Source organism: Eptatretus burgeri, unplaced genomic scaffold, assembly GCF_056783735.1.
Source record: "Eptatretus burgeri isolate ZD-2024b unplaced genomic scaffold, Ebu_testis_v1 Ebu_testis_scaffold_424, whole genome shotgun sequence".
In the NCBI taxonomy this organism is placed as follows: domain Eukaryota; kingdom Metazoa; phylum Chordata; class Myxini; order Myxiniformes; family Myxinidae; genus Eptatretus; species Eptatretus burgeri.
In genome coordinates this window covers 15,001-27,500 of record NW_028222373.1, presented here as the reverse complement: position 1 = coordinate 27,500, position 12,500 = coordinate 15,001, and positions in this window count along the sequence as shown.

Here is a 12,500-nt window from a genome sequence, read left to right as displayed (position 1 = left end):
CAGTAAAACCCTTTTCAAAATGAGATTTCCACCTATATATTCTTACGATATCACCAACTTTGAACTTAGGTTTTCTGACATTAATCTCTTTTTCATATTTTAATTTTGTAAATGTTTCTGATGGCTTCATATTCGTTGACGTGTGAATCGTGTCATTATACTTATCCACAATATCCTGAATAAAAGATGACCATTGTTGTGAACCGAGTTGTGTGAATTTTTTATATAGTCTCTCTTTTAAGGTACGATTAAAACGTTCAACAACAACTGCCTTCCCTTCATTAAAGGTACTGTATAATGTAATACTGTTATTTTTTAGAAAATTCATAAATGTCTTGTTATAAAACTCTCTACCCTCATCAGTCCACAATTTCTTAGGTTTTCTCTTACTTTTATTAAATATCTGTTGAAAAGCTAACATAAGAGTATTACCTGTTTTGTTTTTTAAAGGGACAACCCACGCATATCTACTCCTCAAATCAATAACGGTTAAAGCATACTTGTACCCCTTATCATTATTGAGTTCAATCAAATCAGCAGACCAGATATAATCAACTTCCTTGGAATAAACTTTCCTTCGCTGAAACTTTGTGAATATTGGTTTATGTAATTCATCAGCTAATTGCTCTTCAGTCTTAATGGCATCATTAGAGCCTATAAGTTTTTTGAATTTCCAAGTCCAAGTTTCAATTTAGCACTAATCATCTTCTTCACGATGAACCTATCAACTTTTTCTCTCAAGGTTGGATTTTGTATCAGAGACAAATTATACAACATTTCTCTATCGGCTTCATGCTTTTCTTCCAACGTTGTGGTATTCCCATAATCAATATCGTGTCTCATGCACACTTCATCAACTCTATTGATTGGTTTACTCCAGGATTTAGGATTGTTTGCCTCATCTAATCTTTTATCCAAGTTTGTGCCTGGACCACAGAAAGAATACCCTGGAAGATGTAATTCCCCTGGTATTCCAGTAGTTGTAAATTTACTTCCTGATAAAAACTTTTGTATATCTCCTCCGAGTTTGTGTTTGGAGATAAATTGATTTTTTTGTACCACACACCGAACATATACCTTTTTGTATAACCCTGTTATTTTTACTTTTAATATATGAAATATTTTTAGAATTAGTTTTTATTTACATTTGAGACAATAACTCATTTATTTATGAGAAAAATTTCTGCAGAGTGCAAAAACCTTTTTAGTTTCCAACATGCACATTTGAATCTTAATTTTTAAAACATAAAGAATCCTTAGAAATGCCTTCACTCTCTCCTCCATTTATTTAAGAAAAAACTTGAATTAAAATGAATAGCTTGACGATGCTAATAGTTTTGTTGAAAGTATTGCAAATAGACTTGTTAATTCTTTGTATTCCTCCTCGGTGGGTTGAGTTATTTTCTGTAATACCTCTATTCGTTTTTGAATCTCACTGGTTTCCATACTATAATATTTATTTATTCTCTCTCTTTCCTCCCTCTCTCTCTTCTCTTTTTCCTCCTTCTCTTTCTTCTCCCTCTCCTCCCTCTCTCTCTTCTCTTTTTCCTCCTTCTCTCTCTTCTCCTTTTCCTCCTTCTCTTTCTTCTCCCTCTCTCTCTTCTCTCTTTCCTCCCTCTCTCTATTCTCTCTTTCCTCCTTCTCTCTCTCCTCCTTCTCCTTTTCCTCCTCTTCCCTCTCTTCTTCAACTCCTTCCTCATCCCTTACTATACTTGAATCGTTTACACCCCATAGAATATTATACATATATTCATCAGGATTTCTTGTTATTCCTGTATCCAAAATAATTTTTTACAACAGGATACCAATAAAATTTCTTTTGAATTTCTAAAAGAGCCTTACCTTTTCTTAACCTTATAATTTTTTCATTATTTAACATTCTAATTAAATCTAAAGTTGTTGGTTTATCAACATCAGCATAATGCCAATCTTTTTATTGAAAATACCTCATTCTTATGTTGTAGAACATATTTATTAAAATACCGAATACCCTTTTCTTGAAGGTATGCTTGAACACAGAAATGATAATTTTCTTGAAGCCTTCTTGCTGTCATTTATGTATTAGAAATATATGTTAGAATAATATTATGGCACGAAACACCTCCCCATCTTCCCATAGTTAAATCATTTTGTATTTCCTTACTTATTATATATAATCCTGTTTTTTCTGTTTTCATGAGATAAACAAGGGCAAAACCATTATTATATTTACCCTTATTAAATTCTTTTATTTGTTGTTTACTAATCGTGGCTCCACAAAACTCATTCTCGATACCAAGTGGATAATATTCTTCCTTACGAGACTGATTTAATTGTTCCAGGTCTTCGAGGTTAATTTTAAATGACCAATTATACCCTAAATCATTCATATCATACCCCCATTGTTCTATTCTCATACAAACGATACGCCCTTCTTTATAAAAATTTATTTTAATTCGAACTGTGAATTCTGTATGACCTGGAGATAATATCAACACTTCTGTATCTTTAGAATACACAGCCGTTTTATTTAAGTATATATATTGTGATAAATCGCTTAATCTCACCAAGTCATTCGCGTCAGTCGGGCTTGGATAATTTTTAATTTATAAGCATTTTTCATGTTAATATTTTTGTTTATATTATATTTATATCGTTCAGCCTGTGCCTTTGTGTAATAATTTGATAAATCAATATCCAGTTCTTGAGATACACCAAAGATAGAACCATCTTTACCAACATAAGTCATTTATATTAGATTAAAAATAATATCATAAAATTTTTTATTTTTGTTGAGTTGAAATAACACATATAGACATAATTGACCACAACACTTGGAATTTAATTCTTGGACTTGAAATGTTTGATAAACACCATTCTGTAAGAATTTTATGACTTCAACAGGTGGTGGAAGACCAAAACTATCAAAATAATATTTGTCTTGACTATTAAAAATACAAACCCAATGAGAACCGTTCCCATCATTATCTTCTAAGTTCATAATAATATTCTTTGTATGTTTCGACACATTTGTTAATTCATCTCTCATACAAATAACCACATTATGAATTTTTAATTTCTTACAATATTTGGCAAGTTGTAAATTTGATGTTGTATTCTTTCCAAATTCTTTCAACCACTCATCAATGCTCATTTATTTATTAGAAAGATATAATCCATTACCTCTTTTCGTTAATTTTACACCTGCTTGTGCTATAGAAGAAAGCATATCTCCAACTAACAATCTCGCTTTATCAGGCAGACCTTCAAGTTTTTCAGCAAAATCTACAATTACACCACTTCCACTAATTTGTTTCTCCAACTCTTTGTTATGTCTTTCCAATTCTTTTGAGCCTGGAGTTGAGCCTTCCTTTCGTTGGCAGTTTTGACCGCTGTTGAAATACCACCCGTCAATGCTCCAACCGCACTTAAACCAGCAAATAAAGGAATTAGAAATGGGAGAAATCCTCCACTCGTCTCTCTTATTGAATATTTTTTCAACATTGGTTTTGTCATTTTAATTTTAAGTGAGCCAGTGTCATTCAAGATTTTAACCTGTTCTCTTGTGAGCAAAACATCAATTCTTACTGCTCCTTTTCTCTGAATTGTATTAACGTTAATCGTACAAGGCTTTTGATTTTGAACACAAGATGATAGTTTATGAAGATTGATTTGATTAACATATACCCCAGTTGGTACTTTGCCACTCATTTATTTAACAAAAAAATTATGTGAGACTAATCATCACACCATTATCTGTATTAATCTGCAATTCTGTTTCTTCCAAAAGCAAACAATATGTATCAACTTCTTCACTCTCTCCTCTTTCAATGTATAGGGAAGTATCCACTCGATTAGACTTTATAGTTTCTTTTTGAGCGCTCAGGTCAAACGTATAGATTGTATACAAACTTTTAAATGCTGTCATATCCAAAATAGGTTCTTTATTTCCATTACTTTCACACACCTTTTGGTAAGACTTGTATGCTTCAGCAAAATCATTTTTTTCCCAATTAATTTCCAATCTATCTCGTGGATAAAATGTTCCATCTAGAGAAACGCGAAGTTGTTTCACCTTAGCATTATCACTCAATGCATTATTCTTATCAGTCGCAGTATCACCATCTGGCTTTTTAAAAATCATCCACAGATATCGTGGCTTTCCTTCCAGAACACCCAAATTCCACGTGTAAGTAGTTTGATTGAGTTTAACGTGTTGACATCTTCTTTTGAGGTATGATACACTGAGTGGTCTCTTTGAGTTAAGTCTTCGATTCAACATCTCTTCTGTTTTAAGATTAGGAGTATATTCACTGATATACCAACTCATCTCCTCAATTACAAATTTATTCTGATCACCAAAAGCATTACCAACACCAAAAAGCAATCTATTTTCATTATCATTCCTTTGTAGTTGAAATCTAATTTTAAGACCATACAGAACTTTATCATAATCACAAAATCCAAATATACCTTTAAGAGGAACTGCCACAGTAAAACTATTTTCTGCTTTTGTATCATCATTATACATTCCTTTCCTTTGAATATATCCAGGGTCTGTGTTTGTTCCCGTTGACATATCAGGAATAAAACCTTCGACAGACCCCTTTCCCATTCTATCACTGAATGTATAGAGTGTAAATTTCATCATTTCAGATACAGCAGAGACATAATCAACCGCTTCAACTTCTTGTGTTCCAATATACAATCGCACACTATCAAACATTTTCCAGAAGAAATCATTTACAAGTGTAGCGTTTGTGTTATTCCCAGCCTTAGTGAATTTAAATTTACACAACAAGAAACTTTCGGAGAGATTCAAATAGGTTTGTTGATTATTTATTTCAAAACTTTTTGTACCATTTGTATTCCAGTCTGTTCCAGTTATTGCATTTACCTTGAAGTAATCTTCTTTTTTAGTGGAGTTTGAGATAATAATAGTATCATCCAAATCATAGATACTATCAATTGCTTCCATACTTGTATTTATTTAGGAAAAAGATGTTAAAACTTTTGAAACCCTGATCCAAGTATTTGAATTATTTTCTGTCGTTCTTGGGGGGACAACTGAGTTTTACCTTTCTTAATTTCTTTTATTGCTTGTAATTTATGAGATTCTTTCTGAGCATCTTTTATACTCTTTACAGCACCTGCTACATTTCCCACAGCAGAAGCAGTTGAACCAATTAGGTCTTTATGTTTAAGAATAGTTGAACCAATACCCATGAGAGTATCAATTATCCCATCTCCTCTAAATTGATGTCCGACACCCCTTTGTCTCTTAGGTTTATAGTATCCTCTACCAAGATACATACCTTCACCCTTGTAGTATGGGGAAAGGAACATCCCATCCCCTGTAATTATTTTATATTTTCCCAACTCGTGTTTCCTCACAATAACCATCGTATTTATTTATTGAAAAACTTCACGTAGGTGAATTCTGATGGATATAACTTCTCCATTAAAAGAAATCACACGATTATCTTGGTCGGTTATCCTAAAATTTACTCTGTGTATGGTTTTTCCTGACACAGGTAGATAAACCAAATTTTTAGGCTCCATATTGAATTTATAACCAATTGGGGTTGAGTATGCGCTGAATGAAAATATTGTATTTGTTTTTAATCCATCATTATAAGCACCATCAATCAAATCACAGTGAATTAACACCGAATTTATTCCTGAGGATATTTGAATGACATTATCACTGTAAAACGTCCCATTAGTTTCAATCTTTTTTGAGGAGAAACCTAATAACTCTCTAAATGAATTATCAATTGTGAAATCAACCTTGTAGTTATTTTTAACTTTAATCGTTGATTTTGAAGTATGTTTTTGAATGTTTATAATAATATTTTTTGGTTCATCACCCTGTTCTTTCATAAGACGAGCAATTTCGGAAGATATTTGAGAAATCTCGTATGCTCCGGTGCAGACTGTTATCGTTTTGTATCCACTTCCCGGATTATAACTAAACTTGTCATTTTTCTCGGTTATATTAAATAAGGTATTATAAGTCTCCATGGACAATAAAGATGCCTCATATTCTTTTGTTGTGTCAAGTTGTAGTGGGTATGGGAATGAAGATGTGTGGTCGCTTGTTGTGAAATTAAAACTCAGGATTGTGCTTCTCATCTTATTTAATATGAGATAAAATGTCTTCATATTGAGATTTATTAATTATTTTCATGTTCATCAACTGGTCTAAAATGGCTGATGCTTCATTAAAACAATTGTTATTTCCAGCCTTCTTACTGCCGAACAACAATAACAGTCTATTAACTAATTGCGATGGGTCATTTGGAAGAAAACTAATACCTGAACCAAGGATACTTAAAGCCTGAATAATGTGTTTCTCCTTCTCATTCTTCCTACTTTTACCAGAAAGAATAACCTTATAATTTAGAGTGTTCAGCAAATCAATATATACTCTATCATCATTATTTTCCATATCCAATGGTTTATCAATATACTTTGATTCATCCCTCACAGTTGAACCTTGTCTTCCATCTTTTGTGAGAAGAAACATTAATCTCGGAGTTAGTTTAACAGGGGTTGAGCAGAACTTAAGAACCTTAATTCATCATTAAATATCAATACCTTTTCTTGAACAAGATGAAATATTGCTGGTTGTTCTGTTGGAATGAGTCCTGCTTTGGTTTTTGAATCCGCTGAATATTCATTGTTTTGAACAGCATTCACAATATAATCAGGGGGTTGATTAATCTCTTCCAGTTGTTGAAATAAACCTTCATCATCATATTCTAATTCTCCTAAATGCTCTAATTCTTCCTCCGTCATTTGACTGAAATCTTTTAACATTTGAAGCTTTCTAGGAGTATATTCTACTGTGGGAACTGTGGAAACATCTTTCATTTTTTCTTGGGAAGTTTTTAAAAGTGGTTTAAAAAATTTCTCTTGTTTTTTTTCAAATGCTTCTTCGCCCGTTAGTTTCTGTCTGCGTTTCTTCTTTATGTCTTCCTGTTGTTTTACAACTTTTGAAACCAACTCTTGATGTTCCTTAAATCTTCTTGCTCTTTCTTTTGTATCCATTTATTTATTGTAAAATATCATTTAATGAATTGTAAAGATCAACAGGGAAATTTTCCTTTTCTTCATCATTCAAGTAGATGTGTTCAAATAAATCCTTTTCTTTAAATATTTCATCAAATTCTTTATTAACATTAATGCGAGTTGTAATTTCTTCTTCACTAATCCTTGCATCTCTGCTTTTCATACGTTTGTGTTGAGTTTCTTCATCAACATCAAAACCGAATGATAAAATCTTCACTCCGCTCAGATATTTAATAATTTGTCTCCTTCCTTCTGGATTAGTTTCTAATATCCCAACACCACCAGATTTTAGTTTCTTTAACTCACTCTTACAATGTGAATATTTTGTTGTACCAAGAGAAACCTCCTCAAATATTTGTCCTTCATTCCTCAATCGCATATGTTCCTCCACTGAAATATAGTGATAATCTTCACCTTTTACTTCTCCAGGTCTTATTGCTCTAGTTGTTGTTGATACAATGCGTATCACGGGGTGTTTTTTAAGTAAATTTACAATATTCTCATTTGTACTACACAAGAACCTTGATTTATGAAAGTTTTTTCCAGAAGCAGATTTACCCACAAGATTTATAATAATAGTTGTCATTTATATATGTAATTGTTTATAAAACAAAAAATATATCCCTTAATATCTCATCTTGTTTCACAACAATATATTTATATTTTTCAGTCGTGTGCTTCATATAATCCTCAAATTTCTTTTTACTACATAATGTAGAACAATTATCTCTCCAAAAATTATTGATATCTATTGAATTTAACTTGAATAAAATAAAAGTATTAGCATTGTTTCTGATGGAACGACGAGGAAGTTGAAAGTACGATTGACTAAGATAAATACAATTACAAGAAGAATGTCTCCCTCTTGTGTAGTAGCTATCCATTACCGTTTGGTTTCTCTCATTAACACAATCATCAAAGATAACGAGGTTCTTTTTTGATTTATCCAAATCTTGGGGAGACGGTATATCATCCGTATTATCACTAAGAATACAAGTTATAAGATTTGATTTCTTTTTACATCTCTGTGTATCACAAAATAGTTGAATTATATCTTCAATGTTATAATCATTTAGGTTTTTTTGACGTTTAAATAAACCTATTATATCTTCTTTTTGAAGACCAGCATTAAAACCTTGTGAGAGTAGTTGATACTCTGGTTGAAAACTCGACTTTGTGAAAATTATTAAATTATCATAATCTAAAAAGTTGGGAGTGAGGAGCATTTTTAAAAGTAAGCAGGTTTTTCCACATCCACTTGAACCAACTATGAGACATCTTAATGAATTTGGGAGATTTTTATGGTTGTTAAATTTTATCTTATTTTCCCAAATAGGTAAAAAATCATTCATTTATATATTTGAAAAACAGGTTATTTAATTTATTATTGGCTTTTTTAGAAACTCTATATTTTATCCTAAGTTCAGGTTTAATTTCAAGATAATCCATTATTTTATTTATACAATATCTTGTGTTGATATTTCCCTGAAAATTACATCCATGAATAATATACAACAACAATCCTTTGAACATTTCTCTTATACGTTCAGTTTCTTCCCTTGTAAGGAAAGGTGTGTTATCATCCTCATACTTTACATTCATTTCTCTAATCAATCTTGTAAAGTAATTCATTTTTGGTGTAAATCTAAAAGAATTATTTTCCTTTTTATATTTTTTATTATCATTAATTAGAAGATAATCACAGAATATACATTGTTTATAGGCTTTTGACTCTGTGTTTAATCCCTGTCTTTCACACGCAGGACAATTCTCAAATTTGTCATATGGAGAATCAGGAAAGTCTAGCATATTTATAAAGTAAAACTTTACTTAAACTGAAATTCATCTATACTTTCAGTTGTATATTACCATCGATATCGATATACTTTTTTTCATTATCAGATTCAACGACAACATTTTTTATATTAAAGGTAATTTTAAAATTATCGTTAACTACTATTGAACGAAATGTCATTTCACCTGATATATTAACATCCTTTATTTCATCAGGATTTACATCTTTAAGGTTGTTGAAAAAAATACAAATTTCTCCTTGCATATTACAGATGGTCTTATCTTTTCTTTCTAAAGCTTCATCCATAAGGTTTTTGTTCTTTGATACTTTTTCTTGTTTCATTGCTTTTTCTAGTTTTGAATATATTACTAGAAGGAGAGGAGAAACTTTTGTTAGAGATACTTTAATTGATGTTCTACCAGGTATACTAAAAGCCCTTCCACTGAAGGAAATTGAAGAACTCATATTATTTACCATAATAGTTTTTATCCAATAGTTGTTATATTTATCTTTGTTCAATTTTACATCCTTGACATATTTCTCAGTATCTTTAACAGATGAAGAGATTGATTGAAACTTGTCTTTTGTGTCTTGAAACATTGTATTTATTAAGTGAAAAAGTTGGAGGATAAAATGTTTTTAAGCACAGATTCACCTATAAATTAAACGAAATTTTCATCAAGAAAATTTTAGTTTTAGCAAAGTTTTATTCCATAAATATGGTGAATACAACGTACTGCGATGTTTGTAATCACGAATATAAACATTATAGAAAACACCTCCGAACCAACAAACACACATTTAATCTATTTCATCAAATATCTCCTCTTGAGTTGGAAAGAAAACATTGTGATATCTGTTCAAAGGATGTTTTGAAGAGTAGTTATAATCAACATCTTCAATCACAAAAACACAAGAAAAATGAGTTTAAAGTAAAGGGAGACTATTATATTGAAAACACTGATGGGGCATTTAAAGGGCATATAAAAATAAGGATTTTTCAATTTGGAGAACCCGGTCCATCATCAATAGCTGAATCAATTGAAATAGTGAAACCCGATGTTGAAAAATTTATTAAAAAGACATTAAAAGAAATAAAAACTTTAAAGTTTTATATGGGAGTGAAAATGAATATGAAACGACAAGATGAAGAACAAACTCCTTATATGAGAACAGATCTTCATTTTATAACATCATTTCAAGATTTTTTGAATAGTGGGGTTTATGAAGAACTATCAAGACAAGAGGAGGATGTTGATAATACAGTGGTAGGAAGTGGATTCAATATTAAAAAAATCATCTTTTTAGATATACACATTCTAAAATCAAACCCTCTTAAAGCTTCTTCTTATATTGAATTACCAAAAGAAATAAAACTAAAGAAGGCAGTTGTTAATATTAAGAACAATGATAATAAATGTTTTCTCTGGTCTGTTCTTGCTCACTTACATCCACCAAAATGTAATTCAGAAAGAGTAAAACAATATATGAAATATGAGAATACCTTGGACATTAAAGATTTTAAATTCCCAATGCCATTAACAGATATTCCTAAATTTGAGAAAAAGAATAATCTTTCTATTAATGTATATGGATTAACGGATACAAACAAAGTTCAAATATTAAAAATTTCAAACAACTATAAAAATGAAGAAACACACATTGACCTTTTATATTTTAGTGTTGGAAAGAATTCACATTACACATACATCAATAATTTATCAAGATTAATCTCTTCTCAGGTATTCAGAACAGCAAACAAAATATATCCTTGTAAGCGATGTCTTAATTCATTTCATACAAAAGAACGATTAGAACAACATTCAAAATATTGTAGTAATCATAAATCAGCTGTAATTACAATGCCTAAACCTGGTGAAAAGATTTATTTTGAAGATTATAATAAATCTATCATGCACCCATTTGTGATATACGCTGATTTTGAATGTATCCTTAAAAAGATAAATACTGCTTCTCCTAATCCAAAAGAACCATATACAAATAAATATCAAAAACATATTCCTTGTGGTTTTTGTTATTATATCAAATCATCTGTTGGAGAAAAGTATAACAAACTTGAACATTATCGTGGAAAAAATGCTTCACAAGAGTTTGTAAAACGATTAGAAAAGGATTGTATAAGACTCACTAAATTAATGAAAGAAACAAATGAACCGATGAAATTAACCAAAGAAGAAAAATTAGAATTTAGAATGAACAATATCTGTCATATTTGTGAGGGGGAAATTAAGGAGTCTAAAGTTAGAGACCATTGTCATCTTACTGGTAAATATAGAGGTCCCGCTCATTCCTGTTGTAATCTTAATTATAAATTACCTTCTTTTATTCCAGTCTTTCTTCACAACAGCGCCAACTATGATACACATCTATTTATAAATGAACTTTCAAAAACACCAGGGAATATTTCTGCTATAACAAACACAAGTCAAAAGTATATTTCATTTTCAAAAATGATATTCACAAAACCTTTAACTCGTATTAGGTTTTTAGATTCTTACAAGTTTATGGGAACACCACTAGCCTACCTCGCATCAAATCTAAGCTCCACGGACTCTTTTCCAAATCTTAATTCATTCTTTCCAAAAGAGGAAATTCTCACTAAAGAGGAAATTCAGATTAAAGAGAGAATTCAAAGTAAAGAGGAAATTCTAACTGAAGATGAAATTCTAATTATAAAGAAAATTCGAACTAAAGAGGAAATTCAGATTAAAGATGAAATTCTGATTAAAGAAGGAATTCTTACGAGAGAGGAAATTCAAACAAGGAATGAAATTCAAAGTAAAGAGAAAATTCTTACAAGTAAGGGAATTTATCCTTATGATTATATGGATTCATTTATGAGATTTAAAGAAACACAACTTCCTTCAAAAGAAAGTTTCTATAATAACCTTTATGAAGAAGAGATAAGTGATAAGGAATATAAACACGCACAAGAAATATGGAAAATATTTAAGATAAAGAACCTTGGAGAATATCACGATTTATATCTAAAAACAGATGTTTTATTGTTAGCTGATGTGTTTGAGGCTTTTAGAACACTCTGTCATAATAAAAATTGTTATGGATTAGACCCTGCCCACTATTTCACAGCTCCTGGTTTAGCTTGGAGTGCAATGTTGAAAATGACAAAACAAGATATAGATTTAATCAGTGATGTTGATATGCTTTTGATGATTGAGAAGTCCAAGAGAGGTGGAATATCACAAGTATGTTCAAAAAGATATGCGAAAGCAAATAATAAATATCTCCCAAATTATGATAGTGAAAAAGATAGTAATTATTTGATGTATTTTGATGCTAATAATTTGTATGGATGGGCAATGTCTCAATCTCTGCCTTATGGTAAATTAGAGTGGGTGGAAGAAAAGGATTATGAAAAGGCTTTGATGAATATTGTTATTTCTTCTCAAGAGGAATTGAATGACGAAGAAGAAGGTTATTATTTTGAAGTTGATTTGAGGTACCCGAGTGATCTTCATAATAAGCATAAAGATCTTCCTTTTGCATGTGAGAAAGAAACTCCAAAGAAAGAATGGTTAAGTGATTATCATAAAAGTTTTAATATTAAAGGTAAATCAACAGAAAAGTTATTAACAACATTCTATGATAAAGAGGGATATGTTTTGCATCA